Genomic DNA, 23,301 nt, shown 5'->3' with positions numbered 1-23,301 from the left:
TTAAATTCATATCGGACTTTAAATATGGTATATCACTTTTGGCATCAATAACTACAGCTGTCATAACTTTTCCACCCACGGCAGTGTGCTCTGCCAAATGCTAGCAGAGAGGACCAAAGTCAGCTTTAGTGTTATTTCGTGAACATGGCAACTGAAAAAAAGTTTGACAAGACAGATGGACTGTGCTATGAAAAGATACAAAAGTATAAATGTTATTTAAGCCCTGAGATACATTGTTGTCAAGCCTCAATAAGCCCCACCCCCTTAGTTACAGTTGTGTTGTCCGCTATGCTGAGGTGCATCAGATGCCAACAACACGATACCTGACAATATGGTAAGAATGGAGCTTACGTAAGACACGCAAGTGAAGTATGATACATATTTAAAGGTACAATATATGTAAGAAGTTTAGTTTAAAACATACAAAAATCAGCAAAACAGAATGTAGAGAAATTAGAGTCTCTGTAAAATATCCAGTTGTTTCAAACTTACAAATGCTGAAAAGCAAACTCGAACCGTGGTCTCTGGTTTGTGAGATTTATCTCTAACTCCACCAGCATCCCCTCCACCTCTTGACATTAAAGTCAATAAGTCACATGTAATAAGAACGTGATATGACACGTTTTGTTGAAATATCAATTACATGAAAATGTTATCCTGCTGACTGGGCTGAATTCCACCAGGGTAAATTTCCTATGTGAAACTGAGTTATTTCAACCCGAACTGTCTTTTCTTTCTTTTTTCCATCATTCATAAATACACACTCGTCGGAAAACGCAGAAATATAAATCTGCTGTGTGTAGAACCAATCACATTGTGATCTTTTGCATACTAATTTAGTAGAGTTAACATGTTAACTGCCTCAGCCATAGCTCTACTTTACGCAGTGCTAGAAAGTTAGTATGCTGCATGCTAATGTTTGCAGCTTATGTTAGAGCAGACACGCACACTTAACTAGCAACTAGCAAACAAGCAATCGCAGTGTGTACGTTAACTCCAGACATACTGTATGTTAGGGTAATTGCTGTTTCTTAAATCAGAGAATATGATTAATGCCAATGAGGGCTAAATGTGAGTAATTTCAGCCTTGAGTTACTCCTTCAGCGGTAGACATATTAACACTCAGCTGTAAACACCCATGCACATGAAAAACGTCATACCCGTATATCAACATTCATCTAATCCATATGCAGTGACAATTTTATTGAGCTCATAAAATGCTCGCAACTGCCCTTAAGCACATTGTATTTTCAGCAGGCGTTTTAAAAAGGCTTAAATTACACTCAAACAGCATCAAGATGAATGGATTGGCAGCACTGATGTGAGTGCATTTTTTTCTTTTCGAGACAGGGAATTTTCCTCCTCGCAGCCTTGCCAAGAGCAGGAGGGGAAAATCAACTCCATTCAACTATTTGTCAACTCCCTTTAGAAACATTTAATAGTAATAAAATTTATGGCTCCAGTTTCCAAAGGATACTGCCAGTGAAGTTCATCTCTACGAAAGCAGTTGTAAATGCTACCATTGTTTCAGATTTTGATTTACGATTCAACCTTTTGCTGAGGTTTCAGAGTATAAATATTGAAGCCCGTAGGTAGAGTATGAATATAATGTATGCATGCATTTATGTATCTATCCATCCATGCATCTATCTGCTGGCCTGTCTGTCTATTCAGTCAATTCCATACTGTCCACAAGGAATAAAGGTTGGGAAGATACACTCTCCTGTCTGTAGGATGAGCAATGACAGTACCAGACAACTTTCAGGAATCCACTGAAGCTGCGCTTCCAAAATGGAGTTGCCATATGGCAGCGGTGCTTAAATGTTGCCTCGAGACAGGTTACAGCATGAACTCATATGTCATGTCTGTCAGTTACATTGAATTGTTATTACAACTTTGATAAAGCCTTCATGCATTGGGCTGATATAAGAAGACCAGAGTCATCATTTTGCGGACAAAGTCGAGTCATTTCATCACTCAGGCTGTGCGATTTCCTCATTCTCTCCATTTCAGTGACTTTTTGGGCTCTCTTTTCCATTATTCCATTACTGTATAATTCATGAAATATTATAAAATATGTTAGTCATACTATGGATCACAGTTCAAAGTGTAAAACTTTTATTGGACAGTGTAGAATTGCCTATAATAAGGTCATTAAAACATGGCGTAGTGGACTGTGAATCCGACAGTATGAAGGGGAAAAGGGAATCATGGTCAGAGTGAGTTATGGACCATCGAGGAGCAGTAAAAGCCAGTGATGAATTAGGATGTATTTCTATTTTTTTCCTCTCCCTTTTTCATCCTGACACAGGGAAGGAAATGCTCTTTGTTTTCTTAAGGATGTGCAATTTTCTTCTCTTCATCCCGTTTGAATCCTCCTGCCGAATCCTCAAGCCATCAAATCGAGGATTTAAAAGGCCTTTGGCGGCAGTTATGGCTCCCTGTAGAAGCTTCCTCCCGATGCTGAGTGGCGACTCTGTAAGGTCAGGAAGGAAAACCGACCAATTTGCAGGAAAAAAAAGAGAGGATATTCCAAAAACCCTGGCAAAACGTCCGCAATTCAGTTTCATATGGAGCATCAATCAACCCTCTTGCTCTCTTTGCTGTAATTACCGGGAAATGTTATAAATTTTGTGCAGATTCTGAATCAAGAGTTGAAAACGTCGAGGGATAAATGCTTCTTCTGTAACAGGAGAGTGTGAGTCATTTAATAAAATGAATTCTGTGTCTACATTAACAAAAGATCATATATTGTTTTATGGTTATCACAATTCATATATATATATATATATATATATATATATATATGAACACTTCATTTGTTTTTCTGTTGATTGTTTTCTGATTTCTGTTGGTTGATTTTTCCGTTTAGTTAAAGGTGCAATACGTAAGAATTTCAGTTGAAAACATTAAAAAAGTATCTTAATGTGAGGAAATAACAGTTTTCAACATAATGATGTCAATGTGCAGGCTGCTCTCATTCAGCTTTCGTACTAAAAACTACGAAAAGTAAAGCACGATATTTTCGTATGCTTTCCTACGTATGCTACAGAGCCATGGTCACGTGACCGATGCGCTTTTATGCTGGTTATTAGAGAGCATCAGAATGTCGTCTACATCAATGTGTTGTGTTGCAGAGATCTCTACTGAAATTAACATGCTAATCAGCTAGCCCTGGTTGATCCCGGTCCAAAGCTGCTCTAAACACCAACACTCCTCTGGTGTTCCGAGCTCTGGCTCGGGGCCAACAGATGCACTGCTGACCGAGCTAACTAGCTAACAGTAGCTACAATTCGCAGCAGTTAGCTGTTACTCTGGTGATTAGCTGCCCTTTCTTGCACCTTTAAGAGCGACTTATTGCACTGTTGTCAAAATGTTGACATTTTTGTTGACGTCTCTCAGTCAAAACAAAACAAACAGCATAAGAAGCGTGGGATCATGGGAGTTCTTGTCCTCATTGTTAAACAACCACCATTGCTAATGGAGAGCCCGGCCGATACTCAATATTGGGTGAACTTTTCTTTTTTAACGATATATTGGCTGATTTTCTCATACATACGTAATATATACAAAAACATTTTTTTGCAATGATTCCTCAAATGTGGTTATCAGACATTTGTGACAGACATTTTATAGTTTAAAATAAACGTTTTTGTCCAAACAGTAGATTTGACTGGGAATTAATATTTACAAATCACCCTGAGAATTAATTTTCTGCGTCAAGTTCTTTAAAGAAAAGTTTTCATATTGGCACGTCAAACAACATATACACCGATACCGATTTATACATGAAGGCCAATATTGGCAGAACGATTTATCGGTCAGGCTCTAATCATTTGATGTTTTCCTGGAAGTTATAGCGACAGGAGACTAAATGAAACACATCTTACTTGAGTGGAATTACAGATTTCTCTGGGTTTGAACATTGTTTGGAAACCTCTAGGAAAATATAAGTCCAACTTAACAAAACACAAAACAAATATCTAATATCTTTAAATATAGACTTAAACAACGGAAATCACATCTTATTCTGCTGAATGGAGTGAGGAGAAATAGAGCACCACCCTCACAACACACACGTGTGCACATGTGTAGATTACATTATGCTCCTACCACAGAAAACGTGTGTAATTTATGGGGAAATAAATCTATCCCCTTCCTGACAATTAAACCCCAACTCTAAAGGGTGGCACAAAAGAAAAGCTCTCATTTCAAAAAAAGGGGAAGAAATAGAGCGAGCTCCATCCTAAATCACTCACCGTAACACCACTGGCTTCTCTGACTTTTCTCCAGAGTTCTGGCTGTTAATATTGAACACTGAACGGCCGCGAGCCTGCATGGGACAACTATGCATCAGCATCAACATTAAAGCACGCATCTGTCATATCCCCAGTGAGTGAGGGGGTTATTTGCGAGCCAAGTTCAGATGCTGATGGTGCTCAGCTGACAGGTGGCTGAAGTGATGATGGAGTTGTGGGAGCCATATGCAAAACAGAACATCGTGACACTGTACACTGAACAGCTTCATAATGGCTCATGGTTTAAGTTCATGTTAACAGAGAGCAGGGTTGGTAAAGGATCACAGATAAACTATATTTATAAACTCAAATACACATTGCAGAACTGCAGATCCCTTTCCAAAGACAAATGTTCTGTAATATATTATAAAATATTCCTGAATTGAAAACATATTGTTTTCCATCGTTTCAGTAAAGTAAGCAAATGTACTTTCAGAGGCTTGAAATGTACTTGACAAAGGAAAGCTATCACTGTGGGAACAGCTTGTCACATTTATTTCTATTTAGAAACAATTTACTTCACACTTCAGTGATAATGCAATGATATGCAGTTGAAAGTGTGGGGGTCTTTTTGTATGGCAATCAATCAACTGATTCAGTCAATAAAAGAGGTGGTTTTTGACCACTAGAAGCACTAAGGAGCGATATTTTTACAAGTGAGTTTCCATTTTGTTGTTCTTTGTAACAGGAATGTAAAAAAAAATATATCAGGATTTCAATTATTATTATTATTATAACAAAAAGAAAAAGAAAACTTCTAGTTTTTTATGAGGAAGGGAATGCTTTCAACATGTGTGTTAGACCTCAAGGACACACAGTGTGTTTCGGAGGGAAACACTGAATGTAAACTTAACTTGTATTTGTTTACATGAAAACTCTACAGTGTAGCTTTAACTGGTAACAATTTTGATAATTGATCAAATAAATTATCGAGCAAGAATGCCAAAATTCTCAACCCTTTCAAGTGAGATTTGAGGATTTAAAACAGAGCTGTGCTGTGCTGATTTTCTCTCTTTTATATAATTATACACTGAATATCTCAGTTTCTGGACAAAACCAGACATTTAAAGCCATCCTCTTGGACTTGGACATCACCTTGAACTGTCCCTTTAATGAGATCCACACCAAATGTTCATGGGGTCTGTTCTGGGCTGAGATCAATCCTCCATCCAAGTTTAGTAGAAATCGTTTTTTGTGTAATCCTCCTGACAAACCAACCAACCAACAAACAAACAAATGGATGCAGGTGAAAACATAACCTCCTTGGCAGTGTAATAAATTATAATGTTTTATCTAAAGGCTGTGTGCTTATTTTGGAAAACACAAGAAAAAGCCAGACAACTGCTGCATTGTACACTAAACAGTAATCGAAACCTCATTTATTTATTTACCGCTTCCCTTTCTAAATGTACAGTGCGTCCTGCCACGATGCTTTCAAAATTGCCTCCAGCTGTTAGGTTGCAGAGTCCAACATTTGCTGCTAAAATTAGTTAGCTGTTACAGGGGTGCATCCTAAAACATATAACGGGACACAGAAACACACAGCTACGTATCCTAATAATCTGGACCATTTCATCCAGCTGTAAGCAGTTGACCAGGTCAAGTTTCATACTTCTTTCTGAGGTCTCATAGGGCCTTTAGTTGAGCGGCGGAAGGTGTGACTGCCTGAAGGCCAAATGGGAAATTCATCGACTTTTGGGGTGCACCAGTGTGAATTATATGGCTCATTTTCAATTCCCACACTGCAAACTTTCTAAGAAAGGGAGGGCTCGGCAATTAGTTTTGCATTCTTAACAGACTGCATTTCCTGAAATTAAGTCGTTACATGCAGTAGAGCTGATGAGGTCACACCTGACAGGAAAGCCTGAGGCAACTGACTCAACAAAAACACAAAGACCTGTGGCTGTGCTCCCAGCAGCCTCAGCTCGTGTTTCTTTTTTTTTTTTTTAATTTTCGATTCAGTTGTTTGATTTTTGTTTCATTCAAACTTGAAAGTGACATTGTTGAAAGCAGAGTGTTACATCATGCCCTGAAAATATAACCTAATGTCATGATGTCGGCTTTCATCGACTTGCTTTAACTTCCTTGGATTCTATTAAAATGGACGTGAGACAACAATCAGTGTTTTCTCAGATGTGGTGTGCAGCTGAAAAAAAATTATGTAATATCCTACATCCTAAATGTGGATGAAAAGAGCACGTCCATCAACAAATCTGACAAAAACACGTCAGTTAAAAACAGTTTTTTTTAACGGTAAATGACATTAACTCACGTAGGCAAGGACTCTTTTGGCTCGTACTGTTCAAACTTGGCCAAAGCAGCTGATTTATGCTCTAAACTAATCCCTTTGTGAATTCTGTACCACAGAATCCAAACAGCCAGAGAAGTGTTGCTCCTGGCCAGCAGAGGGTCATTTACTTAATGGTGAATGAATCTCTAATCCTGTGTAAACGTCAGGTCCGTGTAGCGAGAGCTCCTGCAGACAGAGAGATTTTCGCTGCCTGAGCTTTCAGCCAAAAAGTCTGAGCTGTTCCTCAAAGCTGGAGACAAGGTCAAGGAAATAATGTTTGATCTGTTATGGCACTCTTATAATTATTTGGACCCTGGAGGAGGACCTTTTCTTTGGCTTGGCTGCTGCCATCTAATATTTCACTTGAAAGATGTGAAAGCCATATCACTGCTTGTGGTGTAAGTACGCTGCTGGAAATTCTTAAATCTTCTTGCAAATTTATTCCCCACTCCCTGTTATTTTACTAATTACCATTATTTAAAAACATATATATATATTTAGAGTCGGTACTAGTTGTCGGACCTTGTTTTCTAATTGTATACTCAAATCTACAACTGTCTGTATCATATAGTGGGATATGTCGATTCTTTTACTGTTGAGCTGCTGGGATCCTGCTTTTCTACAATCTTTGTTTGCTGAATGTGATGATAAACCACCTCCTGGAACCACTGTGGTGTCTGGATTTCTGTCCCGCTGGAGTTTAGAGCTGCAATGATTAATAATCATCTAGTTGTCAACTTTTAAATCAATCGCCAGCTGTCTTGATAATCAATTAATCAAGTAAAACAAAGTGCAGTTTCTTCTATTTCTTAAAATGTGATTGTTTTTAAAAAAAAAAGTCCTCTATGACTTTTTTTTCCAATTAACTGAGTTTCTGTCAATTATTTATTATTTTCAGTTTCACTCAGTTCAGTTTATTTTGGTCATCATTAACAATTTTCCAAAATGATGCAAATGCCATTTAAGTAAATAACAACAAAACGACAGCAGAAAAATATACTGATTGAAAAGGTGTAGGCTGAAGCTTTAGCTTATGTTACCCACCCTTTCTACATGTCATATAAGCAGCTATCTTTTAGTAGACTATACATAAACAAACCACAACAGAAACAAAAACAAAAGTTAAACACCTTTAATTTTTTTAAATTTAAAAAGTGAAAAATACGTCCTTAATTCCTTGTCACAACTATTCCAAAAGTTCACCTCTTTGACAGATATACATCTATTCATTTGTCTTTACCCTTGTTTGAGGGTAAAGTTAGGAAGCAAGCTACTTTGAGCTTTTTTACATTATCTGTTAACTTTTATGATTAACTAGATCACAAAATTAATTTAAAGCAAGTTAACTGATGGTCATTCAACAAAAAATATCTTCTACTGGCTTGATATAGTTGCTTTTTAGGGCTGCAACTAATGTTTACCTTCAGTGTTGATTAATATGACAACTATTTTTGCAATTACAGTTGCAACTAATGATTATTTTCATTGTCGCTTAATTTGTTGATTCTTTTTTTGTCAACTAAATCGATTAGTGAAAAATGTCGATGAGTGTTGTTTTCAAAGCCAAAGATGACCTCCTCAAATGTCTCATTTTGTCCACAACCCAATGATATTCAGTTTACTGTCATACAGGAGTAAAGACACAAAAGAATATTCACATTTAAGAAGCTGGAAAATTCAAACCAATGAATCACTTACTAATGCAAAATAGTTGCAGATTAATTTAGTAAAGTCAGAGTTACTCTTTACATGTCTATTTTTTTCCGACCACCAAAAGAGACAGAAGAGCAGAAAAAACAACAAACATCAGAGGTCCGACTCAACTCTGCTTGTAAAAATGACAAAAGATTTACCCTTCATACAAGTAGCTGCTGCTCAATTTTCTGTTGATTGTCTATTTGGTTAAACAATTAAATGTTTTAGCTGTATTGTAAGGTGTGCTTCTTTAAGTTCACTTAAATTTTAAGATGGAATGAAAACATTTTAAGGTACGTGAAGACCTAAATCTAAATCAAGAAAGACTGACCGCAGACTGTAGTATCAGCAAAAGACTTCAAAATTTACAGTTGCCATACTCCTCAGTATTTCTCTTCTACCCGTATCATTTCCATACTTCACCAGAAAATGCAGCAGTCTGTCCAGGACAAATAGTTTATGATAATGTCTGAAATCTTTTATCATGGTGAATCCTCAAAGAGATGAAGGCCGAGCTGTGACCCTAATGGGAGTGTAGGAGGAATTTAAAAGCGCTGTTAAAACAATATATATATTCATAAAAGCAGGGGTAAAAAGTGAAGGCAGTGTTATTTCATTCAATAAATCTCCCACAACAGGAGGAACTGGAGAAAAAAGTGTCTGGCTTATGATCCAGTGAACGTCTTTAACGAGTGACGGCTTATACAAGAGTTCAGCTGCTCTATAAGATATCCCGTTCGGCTGGAGGAGCTAACGCACGTGTCCGTTTGAATGGGAGGAAGCAGAGGAGGCCTGGGAGTCTTCAGCGGGTACTGAACTCTGAGGTGGGCGACTTCTCCTCGCTGCGATCATTGAGGTTTAATTGTTCTGAATGCAGCTGGCGACGAGTTACTGCCTGTACAGACAGGAGAATGACAGTATGGCAGGTTTATAGGAAGGAGGAGAGGATGGTAAAACAGAGGCCTGGCCAGAACATCATCTGCAGGGACTATCTGACATGTCTTTGAAACACTTCCCGTCTCTGACTGTTAAATGTCCCCATTACTGTCTCATACTTCATACGTGTGATAGTTGAAATGGCCGGGATACTGACATGAATCTTCTCATCTAAACCTGGATTTTTACTGATAGAGATAGAGAATATGGCAGATTACTTTAAGATCATCAATCTAAACTATTAAGTAGAACTCATGCTTGTAAAATATAATAAATGACTGGAGTTTTTAATGATATCTAGCCATGCAGAATATTTTAGTTTTATTCGTGCAAGATTTGAAATTTTGTTTCTGCTGCTCACAGCTTTGAAATATTGAATTAAAAGCACTCCAGTATCACCATTATCTAGAATCAGTGTCCCTGTACTTCAGGATAATCCACACACCTCGCTGTGAACAGTTTTCACTACAACTGCTACAACATAGCAGGAATTCTCTCTATTACAACTGCTGGCAGCATGCTCAAGGGTAAACAATCGGCATAGCCTTACAATACTAAAGGTGAATGATGAAGTATATTTCTGGATGAACCAAAGCTTTAAATGTCATACATGTAAATATCAAAGTACTAAGTGCGAGTGTTAAAATGAAGTTGATCAACGATTAACGATGAATCGTACAACCAATGTGATGCCTGAGTAAAAATCTCCTCATATAATTGTAAACGATACCTAACTTGTAATGTTTGCATCACATTGTGCAATACTGCCTTATATTATGATTTTATGTGAACCAATTTGAGCTGGCTAGCTAGCTGGCTATTATATAGGCGGCAGGGTTAGGCACCAGTCACACACAGACTCATCGCTACAGGCACAGCCGCTCCAAAACACCTTGTCTTGGGCAAACATCGTGGCGTTTCCCTTTTTAGTTAGGTTGCGTGTGCAAGGGACCATCATACGTAACTAATGGAAAACGCTGTGCGACTCAGTTCAACTTCGAAAAACTGCTAGAAAAATGTGACACCAGACATGCCGTACCGAAAACGCTGAAAACAATTGTTTCGCTAGCAACGCCTTTCCGTTTAATCAGCCACTTGGGAAAGCGACAGCCCATAAATATGTGTGAGCAGGTCCCCGGCAGAACTATTCGCCATTGCAACTGGGCCGATACTGTATGTAAGCTGATATTAGGTAAATGCATCTTTATCTATCGGTGTTTATGTTTGGGGCGATAAGTAGTAAGAAATGCCAGTACATAAACTACATCACATAAATACAAATTTTACATTAAGTTTTGAGGAAATTTTCAAAAATGTGTTTCCATTATATATTGTCCCAAAGTCAGACTGAATTAATCTTTCAATTTAAATTAAAATGTAATTTAAGTGGAGGGATCTTTATCAAATGTTTTTCATCTATGACAAAAATATACCAGACAAAATATACAATCATTTGATCTTTCACATTTTTTTTAAACTCTTGAACATATTGTTATAGGCCTCAATGATCCAGCATTTTTAAAATAAATATTCTACCGGCAAAAAGTGCAATATTTCCCTCTGGAAGGTAGTGAGGTGAAGTATAATGTTTCCTCCTAATACAAACTACTTGACCACCTGTCTGTATGTGGAGATAGAGTTAGTATGTGTTTAAATTTGGATAAGGAAGTGAAGATCTGTCTGCACAAGTGACGCATTGGACAGGAACTACCGATAAGTTTCTACCAGTTATTCTAACTCAGAAAAACAGTTCAGAAGCTCACAAAAAGAGAAAGCAAACATCATGACTGTGCAATATGCTATCACTCATCACAAATGGCTCACTATTTTCTTTCTCTGCATCTTATGCTCTGTTTCTCCTTTTCTCTTTCCCTCCCTCGCTCCCTCAAATGCCGTGCATTCCTCTTTGTTTGCTCATGCTGAGCCCTCCCTGCGGATCCCGTGCCTGACTTTCCCAAAGCCGATATTAATATCACAGGCCATTGTAATGGAGTTATTTTCATGGAAGCCCCGGAGGAAGTCACGTGGCTATGATTAGTCCCCTGAGGGCCCGGAGTCTCCATTAAGCCGCGTTGTTTTAACTCACATAACCATCAATGAAGTGGAAAAGCTGAGGAAGTAGCTATCACTCTGGGCCGGCTGGGGTGTTTTCTGAGCACCTATTTTGTTAATGGGGCCAGAATATTTTCCCTCTATCGTTTTTTTGGGCGGGAATTATTCTTAAACTGTGGCTTGCAGAAAGAGCCTACACATGTGTGCGTTTACACTGACCCACCACCATTAAGATTGATAGCGATGGGATCTGGTGGTTAACACACTGTTTAAGCCCGGAGAAAAAAAAGAGGGGGGGAAAAAACAACATAAGGAAAAGCACAAGGACTCACACACACTCACCAACTACACGCAAGGGTGAGCTCCAATGCATCTGCCATCAGGAAGACAACGTGAGTTAAGATGGAAAAAAAAAAACGCACCCTGGAATACATTTACTCTGTCAGGTTACTACTTAAACACACATGACTGAGAAAAGCAGACACTGCCACATGCATGCTTCCTCTCATAACTCTGTTCACCTCTCTTCTTGACCTAAAAGCCACTGGGCCACTTTAGCACTGGGCCACTTCCAAGGAAACAGGAAGAACTGGGCCAGCGAGGCAGTTGACAGCTTTCAGATGGACTCTTGGTGATATCTACCATGTTTAGAGGCTTACTGTGAGGAAGTGAGGGCTGTTCCCACTCTGCAGAATGCAATTACCCAAACATGAGCCTCATAATTGTCAAACCAAATTTTCTCGCCGTCAGCTAATAATGGCTGTGAAGGGGGAAAAAACTGCCAAAGAAAACTAGAACTAGGGGTGTGCTGATTCTCTAATCCATGATTTGATTTGATTCTCATTCCATTGTTAGACTATCACATCTGGTTTTGTAAAGATCAACAGATCATTGGTTCTATGCTCTGACAACTGTAATTTACATTTTCAAATTCTTCTTTAAAAAGATAGGGGTATTTTACGAAAACAGACTTTTTTCATGTTGGCGTTTTGCAGGTTAGGTTTAGACAGGTTAAAAAAACATTTTCCAAAATAAAGATTCCAGAGTAGAGCCTGACCGATAGGTAGGGCGATATTATCTGTTGATATTTGTCCATCACAGATATATTGGTATCGGTGTATATGTTGTCTGATATGCGGTTATTCACAGAAGTTTACTGTTTCAATACACTGATGACATTTAAGACAATAAAGTTTATTGTCCTGCCTCCATTACATACTTTTTTATAGTAGTATGTGAAAAAACACATTTGAGGGATCATTGCAAAAAATGTGCCCATTCTGGCCAATATATCAATATTGGAATTTTTTACTCCCTAATATCTGTATCAGCATCAGTCAGGCTCTATTCCAAAGTTCAACAAAAAATACCACCCTTTGGGGATTCAACAAAACACAACAACAGAGTCCAATTCAGATTGTTACAAAGTTCGGTCTCTCAACTTTGTCCCGAGTACACCCTCTTCCCAAACAAATCAATAAAGAGCTCTGAAAAAGAAAATAAGCCCAACATGTACTATGCTGTCAGAGTGTCCTCCAGTACCAGTCTGTTGATTGTCTTTGTGCACTCAGGATAAGTGTCTCGACGTGCAGCTGTAAGCTACCGGTAAGCTAGCTGTGTCATCTTTCAAGTATAGTTTTTTAGCAGAATTGCCTGTCCTGCTTTTAAATTTCGATGATCAAAATTGAAAGCTTAGTCCGACAAAATTTCAGTTTAAAATTCAAATTCAAGAGACTTTATGTAAGAATGCCAATGCAAAAGTTCCTTAAACCTGAATTCTATCCAATAGCCAGCAGGGGGCGACTCCACCGGTTTCAAAAAACAATCGATCATATGTAAGCTTATGACAAAATGACCCTACTTCCTAATTGATTTATCACCTCAGTAAACAGTTTCCTAATGAGTTTATGGACTCAATCTCTAGTTTCAAATCTTCTTCAATACAGCACGATGTTCATTTTGTAAATTATAGTCCCATTTAAAGTAAAACAGACAATAATGCAGATTACCTAATGATTGTCTGTCCTCAGTCAAATCCAACCAGTATCGTTCCCACCTCCACCTTCCTGTCCAAATATGGTCACATCTGGCTGAAAAAAAAGATAACGAGAGTCATAGTCTAGTCTTTAAAGCCATAGTTCACAAACCAATGGGTGACGTCAGGGTGGGTTTACACTTGGAACTGACGTTTAACAATAAAAAAGGAATTTGCTTGAATTATGAGTTGGGAATTTCTGGCAATTTACTGACAATATCATTCACTCTTTTCTGACTTGGAAAATATATAGCAGCCATCTCTATCAATGGAAATATCAGACCATGAAATAAATGGATCACATTTTCAGGCGGGGGGATTTCTGCCTGGTCTTCCACTTAAGAAGTTGATATAATGAGTAAAAAACTCTGCCCGCTGTATTAGATATATCACGTTTTTAGTTTGGATCCCTGACAGTACAGTGTATATCTACTTATGACTTTAAGCAGTGGCAAAGGTCAGAGAGGGGTCATGAAGCAGCTCAAGCATCCATTCACACTTGAGGAAACACGCATGGCTGAAAAAACAGGAACTGGTTGTTAAATAAGAGCTTTGTCTCCGCTGTAAAATGGACACATTGCCCCCGATTCACTGGATGTCACCCGGCAGGCCTTCACCCTGCTGTCTTCACCCGCTACCCTGACTCTGGGCTACTGCACACAACACCACACATGTAACATCTCATTTTAACTTGGATCGCAAGGCAGGGGTTTTTGCTATAAAATTCACTTGCAGGCAAATAAATCCAGCGATTTTATTGTTTGTTTTTTTTCTCTTCCTTTTTTGTAATATTTAAATACCATACTGGTCACATCATCGTGCAAATGGAAGATGGCTAAGACCTTCCATTCAGTCACATCTGCATGTCGTCCAAAATGATGTAAGCAAAGTTCCCATCACTTTCCCTTATTAATGTCAGCTCCACGTTGGGCGCAGAGCTACATAAACACCCACACACATGTTAATAATGCACACGCAGCAAGACTCTACGTGGGCCCCATTTGACCTGCGTGTGTTAAACTGACACACATATAATACGCCATCTATCCCCTCTGTTCCCCACGCTGCTCTGTCCCGACTGGGCCGGTTGGGGGAAATGGAAGATCCACATGGAGCTTGTGACACCGCGGCCCTCTGCTTTTCCCCAGTCGCCGAGACCAGAGGAGGCCGACCGGGCCCGCTGCACATTAACTGGAACAGGTGCAGTGAGCGGGGGCTTGTTTTTCTTCATCGGCTCCTCAGGAAATCATAAAGCAAATATATTGCTGGAGGACGGTTTTCGGGGTGCCCTGTGAGCAAACTGAGAGGGGAAATGGATCAACGAGCGGCCACCAGGGACAGTAAATCAACAGGCTAAAAGGAGAGCTGAATGTACTGTGGAGGCCCCGGGAGCCCAGCCCAAGGCCAGGGCCTCTGTCAGTCAGAGCCTGGTGTTAATGTCAAAGCCAGCTGGACCTGGCAGCACACGCCTATAAGGAAATGATTGAGCTGTCTGTGTCAATCGCTAGCGTACCACTAGAGGCCATCATGTCACAGGGCAGCGTTTTGGGGAACTTCAAGGTTGACTTTTTTCACCCAAATTTCTCTTTCATATCTCTCTGCAGCCTTGACACTGAGGGGAGGATCAGATTTTGTTGCCTGCTCAAAGGCATCCCAGAAGCTGTTTTTTTAGCCATATTTTTATGACACCAATATAAAAATGACTCTTCCTTCAGAATAAAAACTTGAGACAAAGTCATGCATGGTGAGATTTATGTATTTCCGTGTCAAGCGCGCTTTCCAGGAGAGCAAGAGTGCAGTTGAAAATGTAGGAGCCTTTCCGCACGCTCTTTGGAGTAATGGGTCATCACTAATCGATTTGTCCTGCCTGTTTCGGCTCCAGTGGGATCTCCTTGTCCCCCTGTCAAATGCCTCAGCGCACACAGATTTCTCACAGGCTGGAAAACGCCTTCTCTCTGCTACTGCGCTTGATTCAATCATCGTCAATCAGGAACATATGGTGCTCCTTGCTGGGCTGCCCGTCTCTCCTGCCCACCACTGCCGTCGCCATATCCAGTGCCACACACACACACACACACACACACTCTCCAAGCCATTTTCTTTCGCCTAGTTTACAAATTAGAGCAGCTGAGGTTTACTGCTACTTCACACAGGCCAGTGCTGCCATGGGAGGCCCGGCCCAGGCTGGTTACCTTGTGAATGGGGCATTATTATGAGCTGGAGACACGAGCTGGTCCAGCCCAATTTTTCTGATCGAGTGTTTCAACACATCATATAAAGAAACAGCTGTACTACAAATTAGTACGCTCTGTGACATTGACAAATGTGCTGCTTGGACTCTGCAGAAGCCCGGTGGGTTCCCAACACCTTAACCACCCCACACACACACACATACACACACATCTTAAATGCAATGCACTTGGCAGAAGACGCAGGGTAATAGAGGTTCTGTGCGCGATCACTCCATTTAATCACTTATCTGTCAATCTACTTACTGTTGCCAAAGTACAAATGCAGAGCATTGTGCAACACAATATCTATTGTTGAGAGACAGCTGTCTTGCATCAAGCGACCAAGAATGAATTAAACTCAACTTCATATGCTGATTGATTTAAAAGCATGTTGAAAACCAATCTCAGCAGAGTTTTGTGAGAGCCTAAAAGTAATATTTGGTTACTTTTCAGTGTGTGGGCACCCATTTTTATTACACATCATAAACTGGGGCTTCAGATACCGGACCTGTTGTTGATGGGAACTACTCAAAGGCTGGTTTTATTGTCTTTTTTTCTGTTGCTGGGGAAATTAAAGTTTTCAGGTATTGAGACGGAAAACAGTACAGCTGCGTTGGTGGAGGTGTGCTGTTTCAGATAGTGTCAAGACAATAAAACACAATCCAGAAAGGCCAGTTCGGGTGATATCTATGAAGATACTGCATAGCAGTTTATAATACTACAAGGAAGGATTTAATAACTACGGAAAGTTACAATGGCAACAATAATTTTAGACCCTGTTGCAATAATTGAGGTGGTTTGGATGACTTTGTATTTCTTGCCATAGTCCTCTGCTTCTGCACCCCCTGCTGTGTCAATGCAATGGTGATATCAAGGCTAAGGGGGTTTGCTTAAAGTTCGTATGAAGTGTTGTCCAAAGGTGGCAAAAACTATTTTAGCTGTTCTGAATGAAAACATATGAAGGTGGGGTTTAACGCCTGCTGTCACAGAGAAGGTTGAGAGCAATACTTGTTCAGTCGGAGATAACGGCACACAATTGTGGACCTCCAACCACCGCCCTCGCCCAAAAGATTCCTGCGATGGAAAGGAGACGTGGGAGGAAGTTTCAGACGCTGTTAAGACTCTTTTATGCTCAACGTTAGATCCGATATAGACGGATACGGATGCCCCCTCCTGTCCATACTCTGCGTTCATTTTGTCCATATTTCTACACAATTTCTGAAAGATACCATATATGGAACAATTGAGTAGTAGCTCCGGTAGTCGTGTGGGCCAGTGTAGCAGAGAAGCAAATAGTTCAAGCAGGATGTGACCACAGGACAAGAGGAAGAAGTTTTAAAAGCCTTAAGATGATCTAACTAGGGATTCATTTCCCTGACAATTAAATGGGAGATTAAATTTAAGAGTGGTCAAATAGTCTGGAAGCAAGAAAACAATCAGAAAACAGTCAATCTATAATAGATAGATAGATAGATAGATAGATAGATAGATAGATAGATAGATAGATAGAGTTAGTTAATTTGAGCTGCTGAACAAAAAGCAACCCTTCATGAAAGACAAACTTCATCAGCAGAAAATATCAGGAAAGATCCATCACCATAATTGTTCTCTCTGGGAAGTGCAGTGGAAAAACACAACAGCAGTGACGGTAAGTGCTCAGCAAAAAGAGATTTCCACTTTATGCATTACACATAATTGAGGATTTCCACTTTAGGTATTACAGGTAATTGTAATTATGTGGTGCAACACAGAATAAACAGTAGTTCAGTGTAAGTACAGTAACACTAAAGTTCTTTGCAAGTAAGTGAGCCAGATCCCTCAGGCCGGTGAAGTCCCACAGTCAGAGTAACATGTGGTTTAGGAGAGAGTGATTGTACCAACGAGCTCACTAGGTATTTTGCAACTTAAACGAAAACTTGAGCCATAGAGAAGTGAAACTCCTTTTGGGGTTGAGCTGCTGGAGCAGCTGGAAGGTAGCGTGTTCCAAGGTTCATGTAACAGGAAAATAAAAACGGTACTTCCCCATTTTTATACTATATGTAATTTCATACTATGTTAAAAAAGGTGGATGGTGGAGGAATGATCTATAACATGCTGAGAGGTTATTAATGATGTGTCTCAGCTTTTTAAACTTTTTGTGCAACTCCTCCTGTGTCAGTGATAAAACAGGATGATTCTTAAGGTCATTTAAATGGAGACTAGTAACTCATAATTCTCCAGAAAACTATATTGATACCGCAGCATCTTTACTTCCTCATTCTGACGATGACACATTTCGACTGTTTCCTGTTTTATTATCACCAGTGTTACAGGCTACCACATACTGACAAAGAAAGATCAAGGTAACTAACCCAATGAAGTTCATTTAAACGCTATGAAACACTTTGCATCACTGACAGATGAATAATTATGAAAAAGTTATGATGATTCTACAGAAATATATGGAAATCATTTTGCTCGTTTAATCAGAGGGATGAGTGTAGTGTTGCAACAAACTTCAAAACTCTTAAAACTAAACTGTGATGGTAAAATGAGGCTATGGACCACACGCTAACTTTGAAGAGGAGAGTGACAGAGTGTTTTTGACATTTTCAGTTTGCTCTCAGCAGGCCTCTGATGTGTGGCCAGGCCTGTTCCTCTGAGGGGAAACATCACCAGGCTCGAAGACGCACAATGTTATTCTTTCTGCCCTACAGAGTGGCAGAGACAAGCTAAATATCTACCCATAAATTTGACCCGGTGTAGGTCAGGCTGCTGGCTGAGCATCAATTGGGTGTACCTAGTGTGTGCCAAGAAGCCAAGCCCCTTTTTTACCACAGAACTGCTCATATATCCGACTCCTCACATCATTCTGACCCGCTCTCCACAGTGGGTCAGCACCTGAAATTTAAATTACGAAGTGTATTTTAAGATTGCGGTGGCATGCTGAAAACATAACATTTCAACATGTCAAATTCATCATGATACATTGGTGTTATTGGAGCAAACAGATCTTGCTGGTGCTGCTAGTTGTCAAAATTAAGACTGCATTACCCATAAACCCAAAGAGATGGTTCCTACTTGACCCTGCTGACCCCTACCTAGTGTTGGTCTGCATGCATTCCTCACAATGGTCCGATTTGTTTATTGGTATAATTTTGCCAACAATGTAGCATTACTGTCGTGATGACTTAGTGATGTAAAAATGCAATACAAGGCACCGTTATGACATTTAACAGTCCGGTGTGTAGGATTTAGGGATATTTAAGGACAGAGATGAAATATTATAATTACGTTTTTTGTAAGAGTATAATCACCTGGAATTAAGATAAATTGTGTTTTCATTACTGCTTGTTATAACTGAAGAGGGAGTGGGACCTCTTCCATTGATGTTTACTGTAGCCCAGAAAGGACAATCCCAACACTAGTTATCGAAAGCGTTTTTTTTTTTTTTTTTACATTTTTAGCAGGCACCATACGGGAGGGTAAGACGAGGGGTATTCAGCTGATGAAAGTCTGCAACCAAACCACTAGATGTCACTAAAGCCTACAGACTGGACCTTCAATTATTCTTCACTTAGAATTTCTTACAGGAGCAGCATTTTGTTTGCCCATTTGTCCTGACCAATCTGTAGCAAGAGGCTGATCTATCTACTTATCTATTTATGCTAGTGGCAGTTAAAATAATGTTTTTCACATAATCAAATTAATATGTGTATTTAAGAGTCATTATCTCTGTAAGTTGACTTTTATAAATTAATTTATTTCAATACAAGTTTCATCAAACACTGGAAAAAATAACTTTAACAAGTTAAGAAAGTTCTCAAAAGCCAAAACCTAAAACAATAATGGTTAAAAACCATATTCAAACAGGTCATTGTACTGGAGACGTCTCAGTAACATTCCGCCCCTCATCACCCGACTTTTATTTATCTTTTGGTTTTAGTATATATGAAATGTGCTGCACTAATCGGTCAGCACATTTCTCTGGCTTGGTAACCTCCCACAGATTTTCAGGGTTTTATGTTGACAGGACCGCCATCACCCTCATGACAAGGCGCATGGCGACTGGGTTACGTCCAATTTCTTCAGACCGAGTTGACAAACAGTCACAGTCTCGGTTACACACTTTTCAAAGGAAGCGAGGGCTGGGAACTATTTTGGCCAATGCAAAACCACATATTTCATACGCAGTTCTGCCAAGAAGGTAACACAATCTCACATCCCACTGGCAAAATTAATGTTTATGAGTATTTTTAATGGGCTACCTCAGACCTGAGCTTTTCTAAAATTATGCCAGCGCTTCCAGAGCCTGTGAAATGATTTCAGAGCTATAAAGGAAGCGTTATGTTCTACCACCTTCACTATAATTGAGAGCAGCTCCCTTCAACAAGTCATGTGAGTTAAGGCAATGATGGAGAGGCCTCATTATTGAACTTTTAGTAAATCAGTGCTGAAGTTTCTACAGTTGAAAATGTACACCGATCTAAATGTTCACTGAAAAGAGCCAGTGTGATTAATTGTGCCTGTACAGTTACACAGTTCTTTGCACTGTGGAACCAAAGTATGATTTTAAAGGTAGACACACAGCAGAGACATGAGGACTGATAGGTGGAATACCAATGCATGCAATGAGTAATTAGCCCAATGCTTAAAAGTATATTTGGGTGATCTGGCCAAAGAATAATATCATGATCAAAGCCCTATTTAACAGCAGTCACGATCCACTATCTAAATTACTATGTTTTAACTACATTTTAAAAAGGCCGATAGACAATAGCCAGACTTTAAATATTTTAAATTTACATTTACACCATTAAAAAGCTCCTATTTGGCACAAGCTCCTCATGCACCATATTGTTAGCTATAGCTCATGTTGCATTCTTCAAAAATATGTCACCTTAGGAGGAGAGCAAAATGTCCGATCAGCATATAGCCATCTAGTTGGCTACATCACTCTGTTGGTTTGTTCACATAGCATGGATCTATGCTATAGATCCATGCTTGGAGTTTGGAAACAGAAAAAAGGGGGTGATAGTGCCCTCTTTATGCCCATATGGTAGATAAAACATGATAAAATGCCCTCTACGCTGACCTTCCAATGGACAAAAAATGGTGAAGTGCCCTTTAGGGTGCCCTTCCAGTGTCCTTTCTGTGTGGTGGTGCTCCAGCGCATACAGCTGGTGCCATTTCTATTTTTTTTACATCCGAGGTCCGCCACTGAGGTTATATTATTATTATATATTATATTTTTCCTCAATTCCATCTTTTACTGACTACTAGCTTGCCAGGCTAATGCACCGCAAGGGCTACTCTATCTCTGCCCCCAATGGGTGTTATGTATCTACTTGCAACACATGACATGGATAGATAGAAGAAAGACAAATACCTCTTTAAGCAAATTACATTTCAAAATAATCAAACCTAAACCCTACCCAATCCAAGGATTAAAGCAGGGAAATGGGTAGCTCTACTACAGATCAAGTAAACATAAAATGTGTAATTGCATTCAAAGAACCAAACTTCGTAAACTGCTAAGACAGACCGAGAATATGGAGACCTGCTATGACTTATGATAAAAAGTGTGTCATGTCAAAGTGTGTGTTATGTTTTTTCATACTTTTTAGTGTTTTAAAAAATATATAAAAAAAGTAAAGAAACAAACTCTCACCTTTGCCACAATGCTGTCACTTCAAGAACATAAAATATCATCCTTCATATGCATACATGTTCCTCTTGGTTCTACTAGTATTTTACCAACAAATTAAACCTGCACCAAGGTTCTCTGGCTAAGTGACATAGCATATAATGTTGACCATAAGCAAGAAAGAAGGAAACATGGGGAAGTCTGGGTAATGTAAATCTATATGCATCCAACACTAATCGAGAGTGAGAACTGCTCCTCACAATGAAAGTATTTGCGCTTGTTAGCGGACAAAAGGGAAGTAAAATGGGCCTGCTAGTCATAACAGGAATCATTCATTTTAATCACCAAGCACAAGAGACAATAGAGTCTGTCTTGTTGTCATTGGTACTGAGACAGTTTGAAAATGTTCAGACTTTCACAGTCCATACTGACAGAACAGAAAGAGGCTCAGTTCCTGCTCCTATTGACCTTATGAACAACAGCCTCAGTCTATTTATCGACCCAACAATAATAACATGTATCTTAATTGCTTTAGACCTTATGTTTTCACTCCTGATTTAATAAACTGAAACATCTCACTGTCTGGGGTACACAGCATGTATGGCTTCAATATATGCAAACATATACAACCCTACACCTCAAAAATAAAGTCTTGTATGAAAGTTAAACTCCAAAATTAGTAATAAAAATATGTCTCCTGGCAGGTTGGTCCCATGTTAAAAGACAAAATCTCGTAAGTGGCAAACCTAAGTCTGAAAAGGTCAGTCCAAACTCAGAAAAAATCACATGGTAAATACACACTAGACAAAAACAAACTCCACCATCTAAGCTAAATCAATACAATGCAATAGACTTAGACTGTGGCTGACACTTATGGTCTAAACAATGTTGGCTGAATTTCATGACAGTCATTAGACAGTAGTGTAGCTACTCACCTTGCAGAGGTTAACTTTATCATTGTCCCTCACGGCTGATACCTGAGAAAAGGTGCAGTATCATCCAGTCCTCCTTGTTGCCAGAGGTCCAATAGCCACCAGGTGCGTTGAAGTAGCCGCCATTTTGATATAACGTCCTTGCTATCCGCCCGTTGTGATACCAACAGGAACGCGCTAGCTTACTATTAGCACAGCAGCTAGCTGAACACCCGCAAAAGCTGACTGAACCGGCGCTAGTTTGGTGTTAGCGCTAGCTGAGCCCGGTAGCTTCACTCTGAAACTATATAAATTGAAACTCACGGACTGTAAATACTGATGTTTATCTCAGCGTGACAAGTCATCCACAATATTTTTTCCTCAGAGCACAGGAGTTGTTTGATAGCAGGCTCTCACACACTTGTTGCTGCCTCTGCTCTCCCTGCCTCCCAGCCAGTCAGTAAGCTAACAGTATTTTAGTTGACTAACTTTCTTTATATTTTAAAATTGTGAACAAGATATGTAATGTAATGTAATGTAATGTTAATGTAATTGTTTTGCAAAAACAAAATATTTAAAGCTTCTCCTAAATTTTGTTGAAACAAAATGCATTGCCACTTCATTAGTTAGGCTACATAAACATTTTTACACCATTTATTTATTTATTCATTTATTTCAATCTGACTTATTCAACTGTATGAACTAATTTTATTTTATTTATTTATTTAGGCTAGTGTTTATTTGTACATGTAGCCTACATAAATAAACCAATGCCACATAGGCTACCACATGGCTTATAACCTACACTAATTTATGATTGCAAAGTTAGCTTTTGCATATTACTTATTATATTACTAAAGTTGAGTTCATTGTGAGTTCAATAAAGTTGTGGGGAAAAAATACTGGAAAATGTAGGATTTAAATAAAACAACATGTATGAAAAAACTAAGTGCCACAGTTAGCGCCATGTACTGTTAATATACACCATAAAACCTATTGTCACTGAAAGTTATCAAGTTGTAGCGTACGCTCTATAAATAGGTATTTATAAGCACTTTGCCTATTCAAAAAATATGACCACAGGGTTACAAGAACATCAGTGCAAATAGAAAATACAGAAACATTTAATATTCAGTACTATTCAAAGTTCTCCAACTGCTTCTCTGCCAAATGATGTTATGATGAAGACATTTATTTATAAGGGATGTGTCTGGGCAGCTTTGTGTT

The 23,301-nt window shown here is 39.1% G+C and overlaps 1 long non-coding RNA gene across 1 annotated transcript; it reads right to left on the bottom strand.

The window, feature by feature from the left end:
- Positions 1-2,101: 2,101 nt before the first annotated feature.
- Positions 2,102-22,464, bottom strand: LOC311271582. Its single transcript, XR_014624439.1, has 3 exons — positions 22,099-22,464; positions 13,281-13,361; positions 2,102-2,476 (listed from the first exon to the last, which is right to left on the bottom strand). It is a non-coding gene; the product is annotated as an uncharacterized lncRNA (long non-coding RNA).
- Between the last annotated feature and the right edge of the window lie 837 nt (positions 22,465-23,301).

The sequence above is a fragment of the Pagrus pagrus genome, assembly GCF_965226575.1.
Source record: "Pagrus pagrus genome assembly, chromosome: 16".
NCBI classification, from domain to species: domain Eukaryota; kingdom Metazoa; phylum Chordata; class Actinopteri; order Spariformes; family Sparidae; genus Pagrus; species Pagrus pagrus.
Note: the sequence above shows the minus strand (reverse complement) of the source record. Positions and strands in the feature narration are given on the sequence as shown.